The 20,535-nt window shown below is 55.8% G+C and overlaps 1 protein-coding gene across 3 annotated transcripts in view; it reads left to right on the forward strand.

Moving 5' to 3' along the window:
* Positions 1 to 20,535, forward strand: part of SLC8A2 (solute carrier family 8 member A2) — an 87,034-nt gene that overhangs the window by 38,033 nt on the left and 28,466 nt on the right. The window lies entirely within an intron of this gene.

A 20,535-nucleotide genomic window follows, 5' to 3' on the forward strand; every position in this document is an offset into this window, starting at 1 on the left:
CAGGGAAGTCTTGACAGACCAAGGCTCCAACTTCATGTCGGCCCTGTTCCGGTGCTTGTGGGAGAAATGTGGGGTCCGGCACGACTGGGCCTCAGCGTATCACCCCCAGTCCAATGGGCTGGTGGAGAGGTTTAACGGGACGCTAAAGATGATGCTGAAAACCTTTATGAACCAGCACCCGCAGGATTGGGACAAGTACTTACCTCACCTGCTGTTCGCGTACAGGGAGGTGCCCCAGGAGTCTACCGGATTTTCGCCTTTCGAACTGTTATATGGAAGGAGGGTGAGGGGCCCCCTGGACCTGATGAGAGACGAGTGGGAGGGGAAGGCCACTCCCGATGGAGAGTCAGTGGTGGAGTATGTCCTGATCTTCTGAGAGAGACTGGCTGAACTCATGGGCCTGGCCAGGGAGAATCTGGCCAGAGCCCAGAGGAAGCAGAAGGTCTGGTATGACCGCACGGCGCGGGCCCGGGCCTACGCCACCGGGGATCTGGCGATGGTTCTCATCCCCGTGAGAAAGAACAAACTACAGGCCGCCTGGGAGGGCCCTTTCAAGGTCGTCAAGCAGCTCAATGAGGTAAACTATGTGGTGGAGCTGTCGAACTGGGCGCACCACCGCCGGGTGTACCATGTGAATATGATGAAGCCATATTATGCCAGGGGGAATGTGGTGTTAGCTGTGTGTGGACATTGGGAGGAGCAGGGAGATGATCCTTTAGTAGATCTATTCCCTGGGACCAGAGCTGGTTCCCCCCTGGAAACAATTCCCCTCTCGGATCAGCTCACCCCTGCCCAGCAAGCTGAGGTCAGGGGGGTGCTGCATCCGTACCGACAGCTGTTTTCCAACCAGCCTGGATGCACTAATCTGACTGTCCACCGGGTGCAGACAGGGTCGCACCCGCCGATAAGATGCTCCCCCTTCCGAGTCACCGGGAAAACTGCTCAGGACCTGGAAAGAGAGGTCCGGGACATGCTGGCTTTGGGGGTGATCCAGCCATCGGCCAGCCCTTGGGCCTCGCCGGTGGTGCTGGTCCCCAAAAAGGACGGGTCGGTCCGGTTCTGTGTGGACTATCGGAAGCTCAATGCCATCACTGTATCGGATGCCTACCCCATGCCCAGGCCGGACGAGCTTCTAGACAAGCTGGGAGGAGCTCGGTACCTTACCACCATGGACCTTACAAAGGGCTACTGGCAAGTGCCGCTGGATGCAGATGCCCGGCTGAAATCGGCCTTTATCACCCCTCTGGGGCTCTATGAGTTCCTGACCCTGCCTTTCGGCCTCAAGGGAGCGCCGGCCACCTTCCAGCGCCTGGTGGACCAGCTCCTGAGGGGGATGGAGAGTTTTGCCGTGGCGTATATTGACGACATCTGTGTCTTTAGCCAGACCTGGGAGGACCACGTGTCCCAGGTTAGACAAGTGCTGGACCGACTCCAGGGGGCTGGGCTGACTGTCAAAGCGGAGAAGTGCAAGGTGGGGATGGCTGAAGTATCTTACCTGGGCCATCGGGTGGGGAGCGGCCGCCTAAAGCCGGAACCGGCCAAGGTGGAGGTGATCAGAGACTGGCCCGCTCCCCACACCAAAAAGCAGGTCCAAGCCTTTATTGGGATGGCAGGATACTACCGAAGATTTGTGCCCCACTTTAGCGCCATAGCGACCCCCATCACGGAGCTATGCAAGAAGGGGAAGCCAGACAAGGTGGTCTGGACCGAGCAGTGCCAGGAGGCTTTCCAGGTGCTGAAGGAGGCTCTGGTCAGTGGCCCAGTTCTGGCAAACCCAGACTTTGACAAGCTCTTTGTGGTGTTCACCGACGCCTCCGACACGGGACTGGGGGCGGTGTTAATGCAGGAGGATGAAAAGGGGGGGAGACACCCCATCGTGTACCTGAGCAAGAAGTTGCTACCCCGGGAGCAACACTACGCGGCCATCGAGAAGGAGTGCCTGGCCATGGTGTGGGCCCTCAAGAAACTAGAGCCCTATCTCTTCGGGCGACACTTCACCGTCTACACCGACCACTCTCCCCTGACCTGGCTGCACCAGATGAAAGGAGCCAACGCCAAACTCCTGAGATGGAGCCTGCTCCTGCAGGATTACGACATGGACGTGGTCCATGTGAAGGGAAGTGCCAACCTGATAGCGGATGCGCTGTCCCGGAGAGGGGGCCCCGAACTTCCCCAGGTCACTGGTCACAGTGACCCCACTCAGTTCAGTCTCGAAGGGGGGAGAGATGTGACGATGTGAAGCAGCAGGGAGGGGGGAGTGTTGACCTGGGAATGTGCCCTGGGGACGGGAGACCTGAGAGCCTGTCACCTGAGCCAGGAGGGGGAGGGGGAGGTAACACCTCTGCCCAGGAATGTGGACGGAGGCTGCAGCAGGGAACCTGCTCGGTGGGTTTAGTTTTCAGTTTGGGGCTGGGAGGAGGAACACAGGGAACCCCAGGGCTGGGGTCTAAGCTCCCTGCTCCCCCAGAAGGACTTGACTGAGGGGTCCTGGGTGTACCCACAAGCTCTGTTTTGGACTGTGTTCCTGTTGTCCAATAAACCTTCTGTTTTACTGGCTGGCTGAGAGTCTCAGTGAATCCCAGGAAGAGGGGTGCAGGGCCTGGACTCCCCCACACTCCGTGACAGCAGCTGAGAGCTGAACTGATGGCACGAGATTTCCTCCTCCTTCCTGACTGCCGATGAGGGAGCCCCACCACGGGAGGAGAACTCAGGAGTCCTGACTCAGTCTCCACTGCGGTACCCCCATTAGCCCCACTCTGAGCTGGGAATAGAACCCAGGAATCCTGACTCCCAGCCCCCTGCTCCGGCACCCCCGAGAGCCCAGATCCTAGGTCCGTTCCCTCGCTATAACCACTAGACCCTCCTCCCTCTCACTTCCCCATTCCAACTACTAGACGACATTCCCACCCGCCTGATGGTCTCGATGCCAGTAGACGAGTGGGGGCTGGTAATTCTCCTCCCGCCCCTCAGTGCAGCAATTAATCCTCTCCCTGGATGTATTACTGCGTGCGCGTCTTGCAAACCCGTCATCAAATCTGGCATCCAAATAGCACAGCCACTGACATTTCTGATTGCTGCTTGCGGGGTTTTTTTTTTTTTTTTCCCTTCTCTTCAGGCTCTGTGATTTCCAAGAGAGGTTTTCCAGACTTTCTTAGCATTGCTTCAGTCCTCTCCCCCTCCTCCAGCAGAGGCAGGAAAAATCAGTCTGGGCGAAACAGCCATTCGTGCCTTTCGACGCATGAAAGTGTGGCAACCTTCATGCTTCCGGGCACAAAGCAACCTCTAACTCTTGGGGTCAGGAAGGTCTTTCCCTGAGGGCTGGTTATTCCATAATGGCCCAGGGGGCGGGGTGGCTGGCACCTTCCTCCGAAGCATATAGCATTAGCCTCTGTAAAATCCTTAATTAGACAGACTGAGAGTCTGATCCACTGGGCAGTAACTGGCGATGTAAAGTAACCTCTCTGCCGAGCCGGCCCCTTTATCTAACCGGCCTCCCCTGCCCACTGGGGACTCTGGAGTTACAGCCGCCGTTTTGGGCGTGTGGATCTCAATCCCCCACCCCGCCTCCCTTGCCCTGCGTCCTCACGCCCTACAGAAAATCAGCCCCCAGCGCTGATTTTCATTTCATCTCATTCCCCCCTCTCACCCCCACTCTCACCTTTCGATTGGCATTACTCATCGCGGAGATGGCGAGCTGGAGGGAAAAAGGCGCTCGTGAATTTTTAATGCCTGGTATTATGGAGGTGCTGACAGGCTGTTTTATTAATGACTGTTCCTCCCTCCTGGATTAGGAGCGAGAGAGGGGGAGGGAGAGAGGCAACTTTGGAGACAAAATTTGGTTCCATTTGTTTGCCGAAACGAAATGGAGTCAAATTAATTACAGTCGGGCTCGTCCTTCTAAAGGCCAGTCATTTCCCCCCGTCTTCGCTGGCTGATGAGATCTGGGCCTGCAGATGTCCAATGGGATTTGGGTTGCCTCGTTAGGAGACCTTGAATTTCCCTAAAGATGCGGGGAATGGGCCCTGGGCTGTGTTTCCTGGGCTTTTCCGCAATCTTTGCAAGGCACAGTTTTGCGTGTGTGGTCTTAGAGCGACCCCGGCGGCTGCTCTAACCTGCAGCAGCCTGGCCTGGACTGTCTATGCACTGCTCTGCAGGCAGGAATACCCCGTAGCATGACCCTCCAGCTAGGCACCAAGGTACAAGGCCAGATTTTCCAAAGAGGTGGGCACGCTGGGCCCTGCTAGAGGGTGCTGGCCTTGTGCCATCAGGGCCCTGAGCTCTGTGGAAAATGTTGGCCTTAAAGTCCAAAGAAGAAGGAGGAAGAAAGATCATCTCTGTCTCTTGGGCGGGGATGCACGTCAAAGGGCTTTCTGAGATTAAAACCCGTCTCTTAACACTCCCTACCTGTGCGATTCCAGTGACGAAAACAGAGACCTTTAAAAATCAAATTCCGTTTCCGCTGCGCGTTGGTTCCCCTAGGTCTGCAGAGCGGGAGCAAACCCCGTTCGCTCTTCACGCCGGACGTTTGTCCTGCGCCACCTCTAGCCGCTCAGGCTGGCCTAAAACGGGAGGAAAACGCCGTCGAATCAGAATTGGCGCTTTCAGGGCAAGTCAGTGGGGTGCAGCAGGCAGGAGCCAGGAGCACTGTTCCCGCTAAGCTGTGTGTGTGCACGCACACAGATCCTAAACCCCGCGCACACGGCGAAACACAGCGCACACAACAGTTTGCACAGAAGCCATTTTTTGCGCACACGGCCTGTCAAAAATTTGCACAGAAGAAATTTTTTGCACACGGCCTGTCAAAAATTAGAGGGAACATTGGCCAGGACACCTGGTTCTGATCCCTGCTCTGTGTAATCTTGGGCCCCTCACTGCCCCTCTTCGTGCCTCAGTTTCCCCACCCACTATTTGTCTTGTCTACTGCAGCCCTGTAAACACTAGAAACTTGTACTGCTTTAGCTCTGCTGCTATAGGGAAGGGGAGCAAGGTCTGCAAGTGGAGGGCTCTGCCGGTGTGGCTTTCCCACGATACCATACCAGCAAAGTGCTCCCCGTGTGGACACAGCTTACACCGGTTTACGCTGGGGTAGCTGCCTCTGCACTGGGGGCATTAGCCGGCACAAAGCTCGTCACTCCGCGATTGCATCTTATCACGCTCTGACCAACAGAGCTATGCTGGCAAACGTTCGTAGTCCGGCTCATCTTTATCCCGGTATAACCGCATCCCGACCAGGGCTTGCACGGGTACAAGGACATGGGTGAGAAATCACACCCTGACCCGACAGAGTTATACGGGACAAGTTCCAAGTGTTTGGGGCAGGGACTGTCTGTGACTATGTGTGTGTGCAGTGCGCAGCGCGACGGGGCCCTGATCTTGGTCGGGGTCTGGGCAGCGCCCTGTGCGACGGGGCCCTGATCTCGGTTGGGGTCTGGGCCGCGCCTGGCACGACGGGACCCTGAATTTGGTTGGGGTCTGGGCAGCGCCTGGCACGACGGGACCCTGAATTCGGTCGGGGTCTGGGCAGCGCCCAGCGCGATGGGGCCCGGATCTCGGTCAGGATCTGCAGAGCCCAGTGTTTCAAGGCCAGTTTGGGACGGGTGATAGAACTGGTAATTCTGGGGAAAACGTGTTTCATGTTGAACCGAAAATGCAAATTTTCAGGGAACGGCAAATGTGTCCGTCCTGGGTTGAAGAAAGTGGCTGGTTTCAATTCTGAGCATTTTAAAATGTTTGTAAGGGATTTAAACGAAAGCGGAAGGGCATTTTCGAGTGGAAAAGTTATTTAGAATCGAAAAGTCGAACCGTTTCATCTTCAAAATGTCAAAATAGAACCTTTCCATTTTGGGAGGAAGCTTTGGGTGTCTCCCCCTCCCCCCAAACCAAACACTTTGGCAAAGTCGATATTACGTTTGTGGAATGTCTTGGTGTTGCTAAATCTGCATTTTTCACCGAAGAAAGGTTTGGATGCCAATTTTTGCCCATCTCTTCTCCTTAAAAACTAATAACTGGGTCACAGACAGCTGGCTACTGTGAGAGGCTGCCTTGGCAAACTAGCCGAGCCTTTGGTTTAATCTGAGCAGGGACCCGGAGCCAGTGGATTTATAGCTGCTTGAAGGGCCTGGCACTGGTAGAGATTGCTGGCTAATAAATCCTGGAAGAGATGGTTCCTTCCCTCCAGACCCAGCCCTAAATATTTAATCTATGTATAACGCAGCCACCAGTGCCAGTTGCCAGGCAGTGACTGGCGCTGGCCGGGCTCCGCCAGGGTTCGGAAACACCAGCTGGAGTTACTGTGGGCATCAGAGCATGCACAGGGAAGGAGGGAGAGCGGGATACCAGAGGATGGAGATGATGGTTTCGCATCAGCATTAAGAAACATTGTTCCAAAACCGTGTGGCCTCCTCACCAGCCAATCAGCAGCCAGGATCCCCTCGGATTTGCTGACAGTGTAGCAGTTCATACTAGTTCATACTTTGAGCAGTTCATACTTTGAGGGGCTCTGATTGGCTGGCGGGATGAGCAATGGAATGTTCGCACTTCTCAGAGCTGTCGTTTCAGGCTCTCTGCAGACTCAGGCGGGCATCGGTTAAGCTCAGGTCACGTGTTCAAGCTTTTATTTTCAGTCACAAGTGTTAGAAACATCATTTGAAATTAAAACCAAGAACCAGCTCTTCTGTGACCTCTGGAGCTGGGGCCTCTGGGGTTAAATGCAGGACACACGAGCACCTACAACATCTATAATCTCTCGGCCAAAGGTATCAGAGGAGCTCACCCAAATCTGGGCATCTGGCACAGTGTGGGCCGCATCTAGACTGGAGTTTATGGTCCTGTTTTAACTGATTGCCAGTTAACATGAGTTAACTAACATGATTGTACATGCTAGTCTGAATACCCCACAAATGTTTGTCCCGGGGAACACACATTTTTGACTTACCCTTGCGTTTAAAGAACGGGGGTTAGGAACCAGGACTCCTGGGTTCTTTTCCCAGATGTGGCCAACAAGTGGGGTCGAGTGGTTGGAGCAAGAGACTGGGAGCCAGGACTCCTGGCTTCTACTCCCAGCTTTGGGAGAGGAGTGGGGTCGAGTGATTAGAGAAGGAGGGGACCTCAAAGCCAGGGGGTCTGAATTTTGAGGTGATGTCTTGGGGAAGTTTTTTTGAGTGTTGGGAGTTGAGTTTGATTTTTGGAGCAAGGCTGGGGAGTCCATTCTGAGTTTTGGGGTGAAGGTTTGGGGATCTGTTCTGAGATCTTGGTTGGGGTCTGTGCAGCGCCTGGCACGATGGGGCCCTGATCTCATCTGGGGTCTGTGCAGTGCCTGGCACAATGGGGGGCCTGATCTGGGCCAGGATCTCTAGGCACTACTGGGATAAATGATCACACTAATTCGTAGTTAGTGCCGTATGGGTCGGTGAATTGGCACCTAAATTAATTTCCCCTCTATCATCAACACGCTTTGTAGACCTCAGCTACTCAATCGGGATGACCTTCCCCCGTCTCTGGCAAGCACGGTTACCCACCAGTTTATAGGTGGGGAAACTGAGGCAAGCCATGTTAGCAGAGACCTACATTTTCAAGAATCCTTAGTAGTTTTTTTTTTGAGGGGCCCAACTGAAGACCCCTGAAAGGAGTCTGCACTTCCAAGTCGGGGAGTCTCAGAATTCTGTGAAAATCAGACCTTGAACCCCCCAGAGAATGAGCCAACGAAAATCAGATTTGGGCTTGAACAGTCTCTACACAGAAAGCTTTGAAGTATGTATCATTTTCCCCAGCAGTTTTTTTAAGCAGCAAAAGGGCCAGATTGTGTGTGGGCAACTCGGGGTCTTTGCTTGATGGTTCCTTGGCTGGGATGGTGGTCGTTCCAATCTAGTCCGTCTGCCCCTCTTACGAGGAAGAAATTACTGCCTGGCTTTTGCTGCTGCTTTAATTCTTTAATGCTTTAATTTAAGAATTCTCCCTTCTGGGGCGGTGGGTAGCTGGCTCTGGCCAGGGGTTATCGCCTGTGTAAATTTTGCAGCCTGGGGGAACTACTGCAGCTACGTGTCTCAGTCTCGTTCTTAGCTTTTCCTTTGGCTTGCTCATGGGCTGGCTCCAAGCTCTGTTACTCTTCCTGCAGAATAGACTGGGGAGTGGGAACCCACTGGCTTAACGGATCTCGAGGACCCCCTGTGGCCTCCCAGCTCCTGTCCTAGCCACCGATGATTTAGCTGCAGTCTCAAAGGCTGCCTGGCTGGGACAGTGCCCCAAGTCAAACCCAGCTCCCCCATGGCCCAGCTTTCATTACGGTACCATCTCGAGACTGGAGTCCCCGTGTGCAAGGTGCTGGACAAACCCGGAGCCCAATGTACGTGCAGCCAAAGGGCGGGAGGGGAAACCGAGGCCCGGAGTGGGAAAGTGACTTGCCCCAGGTCACCCAGTGTCTCGGTGGCAGAGCCGGCGATAGAACCCAGGTGTCCCGAGTCCCGATCAGAGGCGTTCCTCCCTCTCTGGTTGGATGTTGATGTTAGCTGGGGGCCTGGATGAAAGGAGCAGCTGGTTTCTAGCGGGACAAAGAACCACGCTACAAAATGGCCCTGGACTAACGTGGTCCACTGAGCCCCAGGCTGAAAGAGCCACCCACCCAAACTCCCTCTCGACCTCTCCAGGTGGCCCGGGGGATTCCCGGTAGCTTGGTTTTCTCTGACTTAGCTGTTTGGGGCCGGGACTGTTTTTTGTGTCGGTAAACAGCGGTTCTCCTGGGCTGAGAGGGAGGCAGGACGCCGGGGTTCTTTTCCCAGCACTTCCGCTGTGTGGCCCATGGCAGGCTGGCTTCCCGCTGCGTGCCTCTGCTTTGCAACGTGGGCAAGGGGGATAAGGACACTGGCTGTGCCCAGCACGCTGAGGCTGGAGTCAGAACGGCTGGCTTCTGGTCCTGTCTCTTGTCCGGTTCTGGGAGCAGGGGATCGGGAATCGCGACGCCTGGCCCTGCTTTTGATTTGCCATGTGATCTTAGGCAAGAAGAAGCCACCATCCCAGTTGTGTGCCTTAACTGCTAGGCCCCACTCCCCTGCCAGAGCTAGGCACAGAACCCAGGAGTCCTGGCTCCCACCCCGACACCCCACTCTAACCACTAGGCCCCACTCACCTCCCAGAGCCAGGTATAGAACCCAGGAGTCCTGGCTCCCACCCCGACACCCCACTCTAACCACTAGGCCCCACTCACCTCCCAGAGCCAGGTATAGAACCCAGGAGTCCTGGCTCCCAGCCCCCAGCTCTAGCCACTAAACCCCACTAACACTGGTGGTCAGGGGCTGTCATACCTGCACATCGAGGAGGGCCGTGGGGGGTTGGATGTACCCCGAGGCGGGCGCCCCCCAGCTGCAGGGCAGGGGAGGGTTGGGTTGAGGACGCTGTTTGCTCGTCAGAGCAGGTTGGGGCTGAGCCATGAGCTGGGCCCCGCTGGGATCCCAGAGAAATGGCCTGTGGGATAGGCCGGGAGTGTCCATCTGTCTGTCTCTGTGCGCGCTATCCACCCTGGGCAGCTGTACCAGACTGCCCCCCGGCTACCCAACACGTCCACCAGCCAGTGCACGCCTGTGCGCCACGCCCCCTCGCACACCCATTGCCTGACATGCCTGTGCGCCACACCCCTCGCACACTCATTGCCTGACGCACCTGTGCTCCACGCCCCCGCACACACCCATTGCCTGACACGCCTGTGCTCCATACCCCCTCACACACCCATTGCCTGACACGCCTGTGCGCCACACCCCTCGCACACCCATTGCCTGACACACCTGTGCTCCACACCCCCTCACACACCCATTGCCTGACACGCCTGTGTTCCACACACCTCTCGCACACCCATTGCCTGACACACCTGCTCCCTGCACACCCTGTCACACCCATTGCCTGACACACTTGTGCTCCACACACCCCCTTGCACACCCATTGCCTAACACCTGTTCTCTGCATACCAAATCCCCCCCACACCTCTCTTCCAGAACAACCTGCTCTCTGCACACCCCATCACTAACACACACATATACACATTTCGTAACACACCCACTCTCTCCCACCCCCATCACACCCGACATCACGTCCCCGCCAGCCCTGCCGCCCACACCAGCCATTACCCGCCCACACGCTCAGCACGGCCGCTCGCTCCTTTATTACAAAGCATCTCTCCGCTGCTGCTGGGGAAGGGGGCCCGGGGACCCCGCACCCGCCTGGCCGAGGGAGAGGCCTGTAGCTGCTTCCAGCCCCTGCCCCTGCCCTGGCTGTCTGGTCGCGTCCACATTGGGGCCGGCTCCCTGGCGGGACACCTGGCCCCCCGACCCAGGGACAGGCCGCCTGGGGGCTCACAGGTGAGCAGCAGGAGGGTGAAGAAGCAAAGGGAATGGAGCCAGGAAAGCTCCTTGGTGGGTCTGGAGAGGGGCCAATAGGTAGGTGTTGTGTAAGCCGCTCCCCCCAGCTCTGCCGGTGCCCCTCGCTCCTGACCCGCAGCCCCTGCTAGCCCAGACCTGTCCGCCCAGCTCTGCTGGTGCCCCTCACTCCCAACCCACAGCCCCCCCCTTGCTATTCCAGTCTTACACACTGATCTGCTGCACCTTCATCCTGACCTGCAGTTCCCTCTTCAGCAAACCGAGAGGAGAAGCAAGTGATTCTTCGTCCAGGATCTGCTCCCAGCTGCTGCACTCCTCCCCAGAGGTGGCCGCATCTCAGTGGTGGATGAGGGATCCCTGTAAAGTTGCTGCGCTCCACCCCAGAGGTGGCTGCATCTCACTGATGGAGAAGGGGGGTGCCTGCACAATCACATTTCTCTAACCTAGAAAGCTGGGGTCAAGTCCCAGGTTTGAGTGACTCAGTCAATGGGGCCAGACCCCCAGCTGGCACAAACTGGCACTGATATCAGCTCTGCCATGCCAATTTGTACCCACTGAAAGCCTGGCCGCTTCGCCCCGCGGTTCCTTGGCCCCGCCGGGCTGAGTTAGTTAGCAAACGGTGCGAAATCTCCTGCTCGTTAGTTCCAGGGTCTGGCTGTTGCCTGGCTCCTCCCAGCGACCCAGAACCAGCTGCCTGGAGACTCTGCTGGGCCAGACGTCCGCATTTGCCAGGCTGGGCCAGCTCTGGGCTTCCCACAGAAGAGCTGAGCTGTTCTCTCCCCTTGGGAGGACGTTTTTGGCGGCCCAGAGGCACACAAATGGCCCTTACCTGTGGCTTATCACGAGCAGCCAGGTTCCAATCAGGTTGTGCTTAAATCAGGGTAAGTACCGTCTTTAGGATTTCTAGGGCCGGATCCATGGATGGTGGAAGTGGGTGAGGGGTCCCTGTATAATCAGCTGCTGCACTCCACCCCAGAGGTGGCTGCATCTCAGTGGTGGGTGAGGGGTCCCTGTACCGTCAGCTGCTGCACTCCACCCCAGAGGTGGCTGCATCTCAGTGGTGGGTGAGGGGTCCCTGTACAGTCAGCTGCTGCACTCCACCCCAGAGGTGGCTGCATCTCAGTGATGGGTGAGGGGTCCCTGTACCGTCAGCTGCTGCACTCCACCCCAACAGGTGGGAATCGGCCATCACGCTGTTGAACTCAAAGGTGAAATGCAGATTTAGGAGGGGTCGCCTTGTGGTTTCAGCACGGTCCAGGCAGTCAGGACTCCTGGGTTCTATATGTGCCTTTGCAAGAGAGTGTAATCTAGTGGTTAGAGCGCGGCGGGGATGGGGAGTGAGGACTCCTCGGTTCTATCCCTGGCTCTGTGAAGGAGTGTGATCTAGTGGTTAGAACAGGGGGATTGCGTGTCATGGTTCACGATTGTGGCCTTGGCGTTAAAAACAGGGAGATCTGGGAGTCAGGAATCCTGGGTCCTATCCCTGGCACTGACTTGCTTCGGGGCCTGGGGTCAGCCACTCCCACACTCCTCACCTCTGGTTCCGCGCCTGCCGAATGGGGAAGATAACACGGATCTAACGGGGGATCCGTGGTTCTGAATTCACTCTCCTCCATGAAGTGCTGTGACACCCTCCACAAGAAGATGCTCTTAGAGTTCACCATGGCTCTTCCTATTGGGATCAGCTACCCGGGGGCCTTCCATCTGGCAGAGAAGGACGGTCTAGTCCCCGGGCTCTGCCAGCTCCTGCTGGCACAGCACCGTCCTGGCGGGGCCTGGATCCCTCCCGGGGGCAGAGCGGGTCTGGAGAACAGCAGAGGGGTGGCGGTTTGGTTCTTTGCCTCCCCGAACAGAGGAACCCAGGTCACGGGTTTAACTGATTTCACGAGAGAAAAGGGATCCCTGCGCATTCTGGCTCATTTACACAGGGCGGTTAATCCAGAATAAGGCAGGGTATGAATGTAAAGCACTTACCACGCTGATTCCAGCACCAGTCACCACGTGCAGTTCATGTTACTCTTGAATTCGGATGTCAGGGCGTGTTTGGATGCCAATCCAGGGTTGGGGGAGGTGTTTGTTTACACCCGGTCCTGGTTCCACTCCGCATCTGGGGAGACAAACGTTGGGAAATGCCAGGAACGGATGTTTCAAAAGTCAGTGAAAACCATCCTGGCCGTTTCACCGGAGCCACTGGATTCCTTTGGTTATTTTGGGGGGTGAATTTATGCCTGATGGAAAATGCCGGCTGAAGGTAGCCATCGCAACGCTGGGTCAGACCAGTCCCTCTAGCCGGGTAGCCCGGCTCCCCAGTGACCAGCACCAGCTGCTTCAGAGCAAGGTGCGAGGTGCTCCCCCTAGTGGGAAGTGGTGGGGATAGCTTGGTGCCCAGGGCATGTTCCCTCCTGACCCTTAATTGTTGGAGGTTGTCTCATGCCTTGGAGCATGAGGGTTTGTAACCTTTGACTTATGTTTAACTGTCTCCTGTTCTAACGCTAGATGGTCTCATCCTCCATATAAATGTCTGATCGTTTTCTGCGTCCTACTAAATGCTTGGCCTCAGTTGGATCCTAATTAGAACCAAGGGCCTGATTCCCAGCTGCCTTGTTCCTGTGCTAATGGCAAGTGGCTTTCAACTCCCTTTGGGCTCTTCATATCTTGCCCAGCTCCTGGTGTCAGCCTGAGCAGCCTCAAGGCTGCTCTAATTTGTACTCTTCCCCCTATGAGCCCGGGGAGGGGCGGGAGAGAATAGTCACAGCGCCAGGCGTTCCAGCCATGCCCCCGATCCACTCCCTATGGGCCCACGGGGGCAGACAATAGCCACAGCGCAGTGGATTCTGGCCATGCCACCATCCCCCGGCATGTGGGGCACGCTCCAGTGGCCACTTCCACCTCTCGATGTTAACAGTGCAGCGTGAGCACGACTGGGAATCAGGCCCTATTTTATTTTATTTTACTTTATTGTTTTAATTAAAAATCTGTTCTCTCCCCCTCCAATAAAGGCAATAAATCAAAGGAGCTGCTTAAGTTTTAAATTGTAACCACTGCTTCAATAGCCCCCAGTCTCGAAAACTAATTAAGGACAAATCAGGAACAGGGAAAAGATGATGAGGTTGGTCCTCCCTCCCCCCACATCCTCCCTGCTCCTTTGGTAGTGAAAACCTCCATCCTCAAAGCCTTGGCAAAGCATTTGATATGAGCCCCCGACCTCTGCAGTCTCCTGCAAGGACTGTCCTGGCGAGGGACCGATCGCAGTTCCCTCTGATGCTCCTATTAGGGCTGGTGTCCAATTAAAAGAGTGTTAAGAGCCCCGTCGTGCTTAATTGGACAGGAAAAGCTGCTGCAGGAAGGCGGTGGGGAGGGGGAAAGGCCCTTGTGCAAAGTTAGCACGATGGGCCTCTGAACATGAGTCTACTTAATGCTTTGTTACTAAGGGGAATAGGATTTGAAATTAAAATGGTACCCTTTGTCTCCTCTGCCTTGCCACACCAATCGAGGGAGATGCCTCCGCCGTAGAAGATTGCCAGTTAATTAAAGCAGTGAAAGTCTCTTACATAAATGTCCCAAAGAAGAGGGGACGTGAGAACAGTCTATCAAATGATGACTGGGCTAAAGAAGGGAGAAAGGAACTTCCTTTTTCCATGTCTCCCAACACATGGCTGAGGGACCAGGCAGGGAAAGGGAAGTGGAAAGGGGGTCCGTTCCAATTGGACACTTTGCGTAATTGAACGGTGGAACTCCCCGTCACATGAAATTGTTTAGGCCGAGAACTTAGTAAGATTCAAACCTTGATGGGACAGTTTTATGGATCTCAAGAATATCTGAGTTATCAGAGCATTGCTAGCAAAACATTTTGGAAGGGACATTAAACCTCCGACTTTGGGGTTTAAGCCAATCTCCAACTATTAGAGATCAGGGCGCGGGCTAGTGAGTGGGACGGAGTCTCCCCACACACTGACATACACACACGTGCTCACACATGGACACACATGAGCGCACACGGACCCACACGTGCACACCCTGAGGAACATGCGCGCACACACACAGATACACACGCATGTCTGCACTGACACACCCAAGCACACAAATGCCTGCGGACACCGCCAGACACACAAGCACGGCTACTCACACAAGCCCACAGCTGCGTGCAGACGCTCTCTGTCACTCGCTCTCGCACGGTTAGTATTGACGTTCTCCGCCCCTGTAGGCTCCCACCCCCAGGGCATCCAAGGCTGAGTAAGGACCATGTAGAAGAAGGATCTCCATCTAATCTCTGCTCTGACAGTGGATCTATGGCACCTGGTCAAACAAATCTGGCTGATCCAAAAGCCTGGGGGAAGAAACAGAAGCTTGTGAGAAAGGGAACCAGCGCCAAGGGTGGGCTGGGGACTTACATCTGGGGACCCCGGTGGGCGAGGTGCCACTCTTGGCCGATAGGAGCCCTTGTCTGTGTGTGTCGCCATCCATCGCTGCTGAGGGTGCGTCTGGGGGCTGCTGTGAACGTGCGATGGCCCGAAACGTGGAAGGGCTGGCAGAACGTGGCTTGCTGGGAGCAGATCCCCAAATCAAACCGGGACGGTTCTTGGCAACGTGTGAGACTAGCCGGCGGAGGGAGCAGTGGCGGGGAAGGTGGGAAGTGTCTCGGTAATTAACAGGGTGGCGAGCCCCTCTCAGGGCGAGGGCACCTGCGGCTAGCCAGCCTGGCGGCAGTAATGCCGGATGGGAGGCTAGCCCACGACGGTGGGAGCTCAGGCTGCAGCCAGCAGCGTGGCCACGTGCTCTGCTGGGAAAACGTCGCTGTGATTCCAGCTGCCCGAGGATCCGATTTCAGAGCCTTTGCACCGGCTGCCGCTGGACCAGGCCCAGGGGGTGGAAAGGGAAGGATGCCCCGGGGACCGGAGGCCTGATTCTCAGTGATGCCACCCTGGGCTTGGGGCAGGTGGCTCTCAGATCCCCTTTGTGCTCCCTGTATTCTGGGCTGTGCTTGGCCCCCGGTGGGAATTAGAGCAGGCTCAAAGCTCTGCCCCCTGTGGGTCCTGAGGGGCAGGGAATAGCCCCAGCCACACCCCCAATCTGCCCCCTGTGGGTCCTGGGGGGCAGGGAATAACCCCAGCCACACCCCCCGTCTGCCCCCTGTGGGTCCTGGGGGGCAGGGAATAGCCCCAGCCACACCCCCAGTCTGCCCCCTATGGGCCCTGTGGGGCAGAGAAAAGCCACAGTACAGTGCACCCTGACCATACCCCCGATCCGCCCCCTATGGGCCCTGTGGGGCAGAGAAAAGCCACAGTACAGTGCACCCTGACCATACCCCCGATCCGCCCCCTATGGGCCCTGTGGGGCAGAGAATAGCCACAGTGCAATGCACCTGACCCACCCCCTATGCCAGGGGCTGGGAGCAGTGCTGGTGTTGACCCCTGTGGCAGCTGCTCAGGAAGCTCTCCCCACAGACATTAAGGCCCCGCGGTGCTGCCAGAGGGCCTGGGCGTAGCTGCGAATCCAAACAAATTGACTGCACGGCGGGCCGTCGGCGGCGTGATGGATCAGCGACTCGCTCCTGGCGTCGCTCCCGGTGCTGGCTGCAGCTGACATCTTGTTTCAGAGGCAGACGCACGTCGGATGTCCGCCTCGTTCGTTACACGACAAGCAGGCAGACGCCCAGGAGGTGCTCAGACTGCCGCCCTGGGAAACCCCTCTGCCCCCTCGCACTCCCAGGCGGGGATGGCTCAGCCGCAGCCCGGGGATCGGGGCCCTCTGAGCCCGGGCCGGGTCTGGGAGCTGGATTTGGGGGTTCCGCATCAACAAGGCTTTCCTTGTTGTCGCCGCCTCCACGGGCTTGTTCTGTTTCTGCCCTCTGGGGAGCCCAGCCTGTGTACCCCATCTCACACAGACAGGGACACAGAACCCAGGAGTCCAGACATCTCCCCCCACCCTAATAATGAGACCCCCCCACTCCTTTGCAGAATGGAGAATAGCACCCAAGGGTTCTGTCTCCTGTTCCGTGCTGTAATCTAGACCCTACTCCCCTCCCAGTGCTGGCCACAGAACCCAGGAGTCCTGGCTTCCAGCCCTCCCTGCTCTCACCACTAGACCCCACTCCTCTCCCAGCGCTGGGGATAGAACCCAGGAGTCCTGGCTCCCATCTCCCTCTGCTCTAACCACTAGATCCCACTTCCCTGCCAGAGCCAAGTACAGAACCCAGGAGTCCTGGCGTCCACTCTCCCTAATCTTACCCACTAGCTATGTTTTTTTTCTCCATAGCAAGGCAGAGACATGGTGCTAGACTGGTGTATGGAAACAAGCAGGCCGGCAGAGCTGGTTGTCACAGAGCCCCAGGGGCCAGACATTTCACCCCCTTGACTATAACTCCCTGCTGTAGCTGCCACCTCCCGGCAGAACATGCGTCCTGAAATTTCCAGTCCCCTGCAACAAAGAGCAGCTGTTACTTAGCAACTCCAGGACCCCTTCCACCCCATGGGGCTGGTGTGTCAAAGGCCCAGAGGCTGCCATGGCTAGGTCTCTGTCTAGCCGAGCCGGAGAAGCGTGGCGTGGAATCAGATTGATGGGTTTCCTTGATTACCTACTCCTATGTAGCTGTCTCCTGGACGGGTTAGCCAGCCGGGCAGCCCTGAGGCTCACTTGAGGGTCTCCGCTGGTAAAAGTCACCCTTGGCAGTAGCAGATCTAACGGGAGCTGGGTTTTTGCTTTCAGCACCATGGACAGCGACGGCTGCATATTCCCAGAGTGGCTGGAAACTGGGCATTTCCATCCCACGGGGAATCTCAGCTCTTGAGATCTTGGCTCGAATTGAAAAGTCGAAAGAGCCAAGGATTTTAGAGGAAAAACTGATTTGATGCTCCCCGCAGAAAATCAGAAATAGTGGCCAAGCGGGAAGAACGCCGCCTGGTTTTTTGAGGGGGAAAGAGCCTCGTTCCGTGGGAAAATGCTGAGTGGCTCTGTTGGTTACGGAGCATCATGTGGGGCTGTATGGAGCCAACAGGCCGAGGGCGCTTGGGGGGTTTGAAAGGCTCACCCATGCAGCTATGGGGGGCATTGGTAGAGGGAAGGAAGGTGCTGTGATCAGGGCTGGGATTTTGGAAATCTGGATTCATCTCCTGCTTTGCCTCAGACTCCCTGGGCAAGTCACCTGGTCCCTCTGTAACTCAGTGTCCCCAGGGGCTCATGATCTCTCAGCCCCTCTGATTTCTGGTCAGTATCTCATCCCAAAATATTTTGATTTGAAAGGGCTGCCACGGTCCCTCATGGGCGTCGCAGTTCCAGGGCCTCATAGGTCTAGTCTCCTCTGTAGGTCAGGACTACATCTCCCATGATGCTTCACTCATGGGATTATGAGGGGAGGCAGAGGCATCATGGGAGATGTAGTCCAGCTGGGGAGGCCCAGCCCATAGAGGAGAATGGGGACACGAGGTACGTGAACTACAACTCCCATGAGTCACCGTGATATGCATATTAAACTCTTTCCCGGTGGGCAGCTGAGGCATAGAGAGGGAAAGTGATGTACCCAACACAACAGGGAGGATTTGAACTCATGCTTCCCAAGTTCCAACCTAGCACACACACACACGCACACACGCACACACGCACACACACACACTCTCATCCTCATGACATTTCCAGCATTTCACTCCTCTTGGATCTCATTCAATGGCAGAGCAAATAACTCGGTGATAACTTTCTGTCCGGGCTCGCCTGCTTGCAAATTGAAATTAATGGCTGCCTGGCTTCTGAGAGGGGGAGAAAAATTGCAATCCGACGCTAGTTATTAAAGCTGACAAGCTCAAAGAACTTCAGGTATTAGGAAGAGACAGAGAGACATTAACGACATGTGAAAGCCACCAGCTAGCACGCCCGCCTGCAAAGTGTGTTTTTATCTTTGGAAAATTATCCAGGGAAGAGCGGGGAGTGTCAGCTCCTTGGGAGGCTTGTCAATTCGTTAATTCAAATGTATAAACTGCTTAGGGCAGGTGGGTTGATTCTCCCCCCCCTCCCCCCCCCCCGCACCCATTGTAGAACCAAAGAGCGAAAATTGAAACAGAGCTGTCCTCAGAGTTTTGCATCATTAGTGTTTCTCCGGTTGGTACTGTGGCAAGGGATCTGGGGGTCATAGTGGATCACAAGCTACGGGGTAACACTGCTGCAAAAATAGCAAACATCGTTCTGGGATGTATTAGCAGGAGTGTTGTAAGCAAGACATGAGAAGTAATTCTTCCGCTCTACTCCATGCTGATTAAGCCTCAACTGGAGTATTGTGTCCAGTTCTGGGTGCCACATTTCAGGAAGGATGTGGACAAATTGGAGAAAGTCCAGAGAAGAGCAACAAAAATGATTAAAGGTCTAGAAAACATGACCTATGAGGAAAGATTGAAAAATTGGGTTTGTTTGGTCTGGGGAAGAGAAGACTGAGAGGGGGCATGATAACAGTTCTCAAGTACATAAAAGGTTGTTACAAGAGGAGGGAGAAAAATTGTTCTCCTTAACCTCCAAGGATAGGACAAGAAGCAGAGGGCTTAAATTGCAGCAAGGGCAATTTAGGTTGGACATTAGGAAAAACTTTCTAGCCGCCAGGGTGGTTAAGCACTGGAATAAATTGCCCAAGGAGGTTGTGAAATCTCCATTGTTGTAGATTTTTAAGAGCAGGTTAGACAAACACCTGTCAGGGGCGGTCTAGATAATCCTGAGTCCTGCCACGAGTGCAGGGGACTGGACTAGATACCGCTCGAGGTCCCTTCCAGTCCTACGATTCTATGATTCGATGGTCGGTTAGTTTGCAGCCTTGTGTGGGAATGGCGCTCAGGAGAAGTGAGGAGGTAAATAACGGTGTAGGGGGGGTGTCTACACTGCCTTTGGAGAATGGATTGCAGCCCGGGTAGACGTGCCCGAGTTAGCTTTAATCTAGCTAACTTGGGTACCGATAGCAGGGAAGCTATTGGCTGAACCCAAGCCTGAGATGCAACGTGGGACAAAGACCCCAAAAGGAGGGGCCCCCAAAACGACTCAGGCAGGAAACGGGACATGCTGCGGGATTTGGCGCCGATAACGCTTCCTCTGACCTCAGGTCCTGTGGCTCCCTGTCGCTGAGGGAGCTAATGGAAGCCAGGGGCTGTCAGACTCCTGCCGAAGGGAAGGTGGGACCAAAAGAAGCAAAAGAGGGAGGCTGAAATGTGCGAGCCAGGGGAGGTTGGAGAGGTGAGAGAGGATCAACGAAATGACTGCGGGGCTGGAAAGAGCTACGTGAAAGAGCTACGTTGGTCTCACCCAGCCGAAGCCGCGGCACGGCTTCCAACGGGTTTTATGCCACCGTAGAAAGAGCCTGGAAAGCAATCGTCCTTCTCAGCCGGGAAGTGAATCGCGCCGTGCAGGGGGGGACGGGAGAGAGGCAGAGTGTTATTAGCAATTCCCCCGGGTGATTGTTCACATCAGTTCAAAGAGTTTGCTAATGCAGCTGGGTCGCTGGGCGGCTCGTGGGGGGTTGGGGGGCAGTGAACAGGCCCAGCGAGTCCAGAAATGACCATTACAAAGTGACGAGAGATGCGTGAGTCACTGTAATTTCTCCACTCCGTGTCGGTGACCCTGCTACTTGCTAGCCCTAATGTTAATGCACAGGCCACTCCTACCCATCACACCCCTCAATCCTACGGCTACCCCTGCCTGCCCAACACCCCGAGACACAACTGCTACCCTTACACACGTACAATGCATTCCGACACTAGGACGCTACTTCCCACAACTCCCACGCTGCCCCTGACGGGCCCTGGGGAGCAGAGACTACCGCTCAGAACTCGGCCATATCCCCGATCCACTGAGCAGGATGGAGAACCGAGCCTGGGCATAGAGACTAGTCTCTCTAGCAGCTGTTCTGGACAGGTTGGCAGTATCTCAGGCAGGATTCTCCAGGAAAGGAGTCCAGCAGCATGGATTTAATCTCTGTCCTCCCACGCTGCTGCCGAGCGAGAAATCCGGGACTGTCTCAGAACCGGCGCGGCCGATGTCTCAATTCAGCTCCCGTCGCCGGCAGCAGGTGAGGGGCCCGGATCAGTATTTTAGCCGGAGGTGAAATATTCATGAGCTCTGTCTCTGGCTCGTTTCGCTTGGTTAGTGGGGAGCTGAACACCAAAGAAGAAGGGACTTGCTCCGGCAACGGGCGTCGGGGTTAAAATGC

This window comes from Chelonia mydas, chromosome 23 (assembly GCF_015237465.2).
Source record: "Chelonia mydas isolate rCheMyd1 chromosome 23, rCheMyd1.pri.v2, whole genome shotgun sequence".
In the NCBI taxonomy this organism is placed as follows: domain Eukaryota; kingdom Metazoa; phylum Chordata; order Testudines; family Cheloniidae; genus Chelonia; species Chelonia mydas.